At 47.2% G+C, this 7,394-nt stretch overlaps 1 long non-coding RNA gene across 1 annotated transcript; it reads right to left on the bottom strand.

Moving 5' to 3' along the window:
* Window positions 1-474: 474 nt before the first annotated feature.
* On the bottom strand, window positions 475-5,571 carry LOC140601457 (uncharacterized). Its single transcript, XR_012004446.1, has 2 exons — window positions 5,051-5,571; window positions 475-4,073 (listed from the first exon to the last, which is right to left on the bottom strand). It is a non-coding gene; the product is annotated as an uncharacterized lncRNA (long non-coding RNA).
* Between the last annotated feature and the right edge of the window lie 1,823 nt (window positions 5,572-7,394).

Below are 7,394 nucleotides of genomic sequence, written 5' to 3' on the forward strand. Positions count from 1 at the left end.
CTGCTGCTCCCCCTGCTTGGGCATGTTCTGTCTCACTCTTTCTCTCTCTCTCTCTGACGAGTAAATAAAATCTTACAAAAAAAAAAAAAAAAAAAATTAAATGAGAGAGACATTTCATACCACTGAAACCCAGAATCAAGCAGCCATTCACCCAGTTCTGCCTACTTCTACAACAGCAGAAGGCACACTCCCCATAGGCAACTCTGTGCTAAGCAGAAAGGGCAAAGCTGAACCCAGCATGTCCAGGATGTTCTTCCAAGCTTGTGAGTCAAATAAATCACTCTGTCCCCAGGGAGGTCAAGGGACAGAAAGGGGGCAGGAATTACATTAATCGAATGCCCTTCATTTAGAAGGCACATTCTCTTCTGACAAGGACTCTGCAGACATTAAAAGAAGGGAATCTATCTGCAGTGCATGTATGGAAAGATCTCTAAGGTAACATTTTGGGTGAAAAAAAGCAAAATGCAGAATATGTATAGTCATAAATTTATGTAAAATTTTATTAAAGGACATAAATATGTACTACCAAGAATAAACAAAAAAACCAGTAATAGTTATGTTTTGGGGGAAGGACTCAGGGAGAATGGGAAGTTTTTATTCTTTTATACTTTTTAAAAGTTTTGTTTTGGGGGCATCTAGGTGGCTCAGTGGTTAAGCAGCTGCCTTTGGTTCAGGGAGTGATCCCAGAGTCCTGGGATCAAGTGCTGCATTGGCCTCCCCGCAGGGAGCCTGCTTCTCCCTCCGCCTATGCCTCTGCCTCTCTCTCTCTCTGTGTCTCTCATGAATAAGTAAATAAAATCTTTAAAATTGGGATGCCTGGGTGGCTCAGCGGTTGAGCGTCTGCCTTCGGCTCAGGGCATGATCCTGGAGTTCCAGGATCAAGTCCCATGTCGGGCTTCCTGCATGGAGCCTGCTTCTCCCTCTGCCTATGTCTCTGCCTCTCTCTCTCTGTGTCTCTCATGAATAAATAAATAAAATCTTTTAAAAAAAATCTTTAAAATGGTTTTATTTTCTTCCCATATATTCACAACTTTTATTATTATCATTTTTTAATGCTAATGGGGTTGTCTGGACTGTAGGATTCATGATTATTGTTGTTTTTCATCTTTATACTGCCCTGCAAAAATAAGTTATAATGCGTATTATTTAAAAAAATAAAAACAGGGCAGCCCTGGTGGCTCAGCAGTTTAGCGCCACTTTCAGCCTGGGGTGTGATCCTGGGGACCCAGGATCCAGTTCCATGTCGGACTCCCTACATGGAGCCTGCTTCTCCCTCTGCCTGTGTCTCTGCCTCTCTCTCTGTGTGTGCCTCTCATGAATAAATAAAATCTTTAAAAAAATAAAAATAAAAACAAGGCAGCATAAGAAAAAAGTGCCTTCTTAGCTTCAGGAGTCCTAATGAGCTATAATCAGAGAGACGCCAGACTAGTCAAAATTGGAAGAAAGAGCTATAATCACAGGGAAAAAAACTCTCTCCACAACTTGAAGTGTCCCAGAAAAAGCAGCCGTAATGACAGCACACCGACTTCAGGAAAAGCAGAGACAAGAGGAGCTGTGGCAGGGCCTGCAAGGGCTGGTGTGGGCGATACTGTGAAATTATGTCAGAAAACAAAAACTACCACGACGACCCAGGGACCCCGAGAACGAGAGAGACAAAAACTGCCACGCAAGGCCTGGGGACTCCCAAGAAACAGACCGAAGGGGCTGAGGTGTAAGATAAACCAGAAGGAGTTTAGGAAGAAATGCTGAAGTGATTCTGATTCACGGCTTGATGGGACTCAGGACTTGAGTGGCCTTAGAGAAACCGGGTTAGACTTGTATAACCATGGCAGTGGGCTGGAGAAACAGGATGGATGGTCATTACCCCGCTGCCTCGGGTAATCAGAACGAGGTCAGTGTGACAGACCCACAGCCAGGAAAGGTAGGTGCCTCAATCACGAATCTCATCTCTCCTCCTTCTGCCTGCCAAAGCTCTGGCAGAGAGGAGCGTCATTACAGGAAAGCATGCACGTGGCCTAATTACTTGTCCCATTCTTCCACCACTAGACCAGGCCCAGCAAGAGAATTCCAGAGAATTGATTTTCATGGGGACGAAATACAGTGATTCACTGCCCAAATCACTGAACAGATACTTTAAGGCCCAAATTCCTTATGGCAGCTTTGATTTACCACACGCTCCACGTTCCAGCCAGAGTTTGAAGGGAGCCTCGCTGCCCACGTGAAGCCATTTCTCTCTGTACTCTGGCAGTTAAATGCTCAAGAAGAAAGATTTCTTCAACTTCCTTTGGTTCTCACAAAACGAAAGCAGCCGTTACATAATAAAGCCTGTAAAAAAGGCTCCATGGGTTAAGAAGTCCCCCGATGTTTTTCCTGCCTTCGGTCATTTTCTTTGTTTAAAGTATTCAGAAACAGTGAAAGTTCAGGAAGAAAAGAAACATCTCCAACAGGAAAATGAGTGAGAGAGTTAGGCAGCAGCTAAGCTCACTCAGACGGCCATGAGGCTGTAACTTAATCTTGACAACAGTCTTTCTTTCCTGGAAGAGATTCGAACAGCGATTTATCATTTTATAATTTGTGGTTTAAATTGGAGCCATAAACCAAGCAGATGTATTGGTTTGAGGCACTTTTGATTCCTGTTAAGCCCCAGGAGGCAGGAAGACAGCTTCAATCTTGAGGCCCCAGGCTCTTGGGGTTTCACAGAGAGAGAGAGCACAAAGGACGAGGTTTCTGTATTCACTCTCTTTCCTTAGGAAATGTATGGAATGTACGCCTTTGTTTGTTTTAGACTTGGGGGAAAAAAAGCAGACTTTGATAGCTGGAGCCAAGAGCTGGCCCCCTCATATCTATGGAGGGTGGGTTTTCATATGTTCCAGGGTCCCCTGGGAAATGAGAAGCTGGAAGCCAAGAGGGGGAAATGGGTGGAGAAAGGGGAAGCAGGGGGAAGGGAGGAGTGCCAGAGATAACTCTGCTGACTTCACAGTTTTCCACTGGGGCCTGCCCTGCCTACCTCTGTTGACATCAAAGCTCTCTGCGCCTGCTCCGTCAGCCCTGCCTGCTGCCGCCAGTGGGAAAGAAGGAATTGGCTAGGAGCCCTAGCACAAAATTAAGAACAAAATTTCTGAAATTAACTTTGCTTTAAAAATTTTTTTCTTCAGCCCTAGATGGCAGTTCTGGGGTCACCTCACACTGGGGTTCAAGCATCCACTGAGAGTAGAAGACAGCTTTTACAGAGATGTCTTCAGAAACTTGAGCAGCTTCCCAAGGTGTCTCACTGGTTCTACAACGGTGTTGGCTGTCTGTGGGCCTCTGGGTGTGGCTTTCACAATCATGTTGGGGCGCCTGGATTTGGGAAGACTTGCCTCCTCTCCTTGGAGCAATGCAGCACATCAGATTTTTGCTGGCAGCTGAGCTCCCATGTCTGTTGCCATCCTGCTGCTCCCTGCTGCTCCCCATGCTGGGATTTACTTGTTTTCCTTCCCCTCTTTCTTTTCCCTGCAGTTCTCTTATCTACCTGGTCCCTGGAGGGAAGCAGAGGAAATAAGATGACCGCCCTGTCTGCTGTCACTAATGACTTGGCATTCTAAGCCCACGATGGAAAGCATCGCAGCACCCTCGCCAGACAGACGCAGTTGCCATGGAGTCCACATGTTCAAACCAAGTTCTAGAACCCAGCTTTAAAAGATACACATGTGTATGATATTTCACAATTCTCTCCTTCACCAGCCCCAGACAGTACTGGAAGTGTTGGCTTTAACCGTCTTCTCGGTTTAATGTGAATTTAAAGATGAGCCTGGCCTCGAAGTGGGTGCTTTGGAAGTCCAGCTCCAGCAGCAAACCTGAGCCCTATGAGCAGTTTAGAAGGTTCTGTAACCGGTTACAGATCAAAGGATGCCAGTGCTCTTCCTCTTCTAACTTTATCACTGCTGGCCCTAGGTCCTGGCTCAAGAAAGTTCTTAGAGGAGTCTTGGCCTCAGCTTTTCTGGAACATGGCCATACTGCAGGCTGTCTATGCCTGCTGTGTCCAGCTTTGTACTTGGACAGAAGGGCATATCGAAGAACACACGATTCTCATCCTTAAGGGAAAGAATAGAAAGGTCACATTTTAGATAGGAAATCCATGAAGGAGATAGTCCAAACCCTCTGTTTTAAAACCAGGGGTTTTGAAATTGGAAAATGAAAGCTTAGACCAAGTGAGTTAAGAGACTTACCTAAAGTAAGGTTTCACTGGTTAATGCCACAAACAAGAATCAGAATCAGAGTCCATTTGTAGCAAATGGATCCTGTGGATCCAAATCCAAACATCAGCGTCACTTAAAACCGGCTTACTACAACAGATGGACTGAAGTTCTTACACAGTTAAGGTAGGTGACAGGAAAACCTACCCTTGGTTTTCTAGATTCAAACTAACTCTACCCATAACCCCGTGCATCTCCCCCACCCCCCAACCCCCCAGTTCTGAGGTTTCAACCGAGTACTATCAACACATTTGAAATTGATTCAAAATGGTTTTTGGAGAACAATTTCCGTTCAGCTTGCAGGCACTCTTGAGGCCCTCTTCCAAAGAAGAAACATACCGGCATTCTATCTGGGCTAGACCCAAGTCAGGCTCTGCCTGCCTGGGAGTGTGTTGTCTCTGTCTTTGACAGTCTGATGGCTACAGCTCCAGGCTCCTGCACTTCAGTCAACAAGACGAAATATCTGCAGTGTTGGCTCGACTCACAGGCCTTAATCTTCAGCTCCCACAGAGCTGAGACAATTCTTTTTTTAAAGAGGCATTAAGGATATATTAAGCTCCTCTTCTCTGAATTCCCTTCCCGAGATTTCCATCATCACCCCTTTGCTACTATTCACTAAACTATCCAGTATGACCTAGGTACTAGAGAAAACAAGACAGACTTGGTCCATACCCTCATGGGATTTTTGGAAGTGCCACGGGTAATCACTGCAAAACCAAATTTGGTTGAAAAATAAAATATGACGGACAGCCCACAGCCTTCTGTCTCCTTCCTGCATCCACCCCACCTGACAAAGCGAGGGATCTAACACTCACGTTCTTCAGAGTTCTCTTGGCTCACTTCCCAGCTGCGGTCAAATTCTCTGCATGCTTATTCCTCCTTTTCTGGATTACTTGTGGAATTGCCAGGAGGGCAGAGACGTGAAGAATGCAGGCAGTGAGGAAAAAAAAAAAAGCATCTGCAAACCATTGAGTGAAACCAGTTGCGGTTGGACAGAGTCAGGGTTCTCAGTTGCAAGCAACAGAAACCAACTCTGTCTAATCTAAGCACAAAAGGGATTGGTTGATCGGCTGTCGAGTAACTCACCAGAATTAAAGAGAAGGCTAGAGAAACAGGCTCAGAAAACACAGGGATCAGTCAGTCAGGCTCACACCCTGGGCCACTGGCACAGTCACAGCACAAAAAGGGAGAGCTGGGGACACCACGGCAGCTGCTGCTGAGTGCCTCACCAGAGCCACCACCTGCAGCCCTGGACCCTGGACACCACCTGGGCACACCTGCCCTGGGAGCCTCGACATCTTCGTTGCCCTGCAGCATCCCCCAGAAAGGACTCTACCCTGTCCTTGGCTGTTGGTGGCTTCTTCTTTTAAACAGATTTTATTTGAGAGAGAGAGGGCATGAATGTGTGTGTGTGTATGTGTGGCGGGCGGGGTCGGGGTTGGGGAGCAGACCCTCTGCTGAGCAGGGAGCCCCTCTGGGCGAGGGGGGTTGGGGGGGCTCCATCCCAGAACCTCAGAATCATGACCTGAGCTGAAGGCAGACACTTAACCCACTGAGCTACCACCCAGGCACCCTGGTGCCTGTTAACTTCCGATTCCGTCTGAAGTAGGTGCACCTGATTGGCCAAGTCCCACTGTGTGTCCATGCCCAAGGAAGCTAGAGAAGAAAGTATCTGGCCTTTAGGGCTCTTTCTTAGGGTAGTAAGAGTCACAAGGTTGCAAATGTCCTAAGCTTGGGAGAGTGCCAAAAGGTACTCTGACTAATCCCCCTTCTTCTAATCACAAGTCAAGGGGGGGGGGTGGGGGGGGGAGGGGGGGGTGGGGGGGGTGGGGGTGGGGGGGGTGGGAGGCTGGATCAACACTGCTGGCCTACCAGAGAGTTGGAAATGAGCCCAGGATCCACATTCTAGCACTAAGGGCAGTATCCATTGACCTGAGAAGCAAGCCCTTTAGGATGGCCTGCACAGCCATTTGACCTCCTCCCCAGGAAGGAGGGAAAGACTTCTCCCTGGCCATCCTCTCTCCCTCCCCGGGTTCCGGGGTTGTGTGTGTGTGAGGTGGGGGGAGCAAGGCATGAGGCTTCCTGATGGCTCAAGCAGCCCCTGCACCTGTACATAAATTAGCTCTGCCTATTCCAGCCATCCTTTTTGTGTCAGCAGGAAGGAAATCAGAGCTGACGCCGTCTAAAAACAAAAGACCTAAGCCTCTGTCAGAGAGTTTTACCTTTAACTTTGACCTCTCATCCCAGACCTGCTATTTAGTATTTTGATAATCTGTGGATCTTGACATAAAAGTGATTCATCTTGGTTTTGTCACTATAACCACCAAGCACAAGGATTGTTGCATCTGAGATGGGGACAGGTGGGTAGGGACCGGGGACGAGTGTGCTAATCAGCAAGCCCTCAAAGCCCCAGGCCACAGTTTCCTTTCCCTCATGTTGTGCAGCCAGGGTGGTGGTGATGGTGGTGGTGAGGGGCGAGGGTGGGGGTGAGTTTAATCTATGGTTTTATTTTTTGTTTGTTTTAGTCTCCCACCCATTTAGGGAGTCGGTTAAAAAAAAAAAAAAGATGACAACCCAAATAAACTAAAAAAGGAAAGTCTTTTTTGAGTCATCTAATTATTTATTCTCTGCCTTTAAAGAGTGGCAAACTAATCCCCAAATGTAGCACTCATTAAAGGATGATACACGTGGTCAGACAAGCTCTCAAGCCATTCCCAGGATCCTAGGCTAGGGTGGGCCCTTGGTGACACACTGTTTTCCTTTATCCTTTTCCTGAGGATGTGGCTGGGAAGGACCTTCTAGGCAGGGTGGGTAATTCTAACAGTGTGATTCTAGCTCGCGGGGAGCAAGGTTGCTTGGGAAGTGGAATGTTCCCACCCATCTTTCTTCTACTCCTTCCCGAAGGCCTGGTTTCTACAGCATCCACATTTTTTTCCTTAAGGCTGTCAGAAGCTGCTAGCGGAGCCACATAGAAAGGCTTCCTAAAAGCTCTGGGCAGCTGAAAATGTCTCAGTGCCCCTTTATTAATCAGATCATGGAAACCAATAAATTTAGAATATATTAGCTTAGCTTCTTATAAAATTGCCCTCACTGACTGAGGTTCACTAGTATAGTCCCTGGACACCTGGGTGGCTAAGTGGTTGAGAGTCAGCCTTTGGC

The sequence above is a fragment of the Canis lupus genome, chromosome 12 (assembly GCF_048164855.1).
Source record: "Canis lupus baileyi chromosome 12, mCanLup2.hap1, whole genome shotgun sequence".
NCBI lineage: Eukaryota > Metazoa > Chordata > Mammalia > Carnivora > Canidae > Canis > Canis lupus.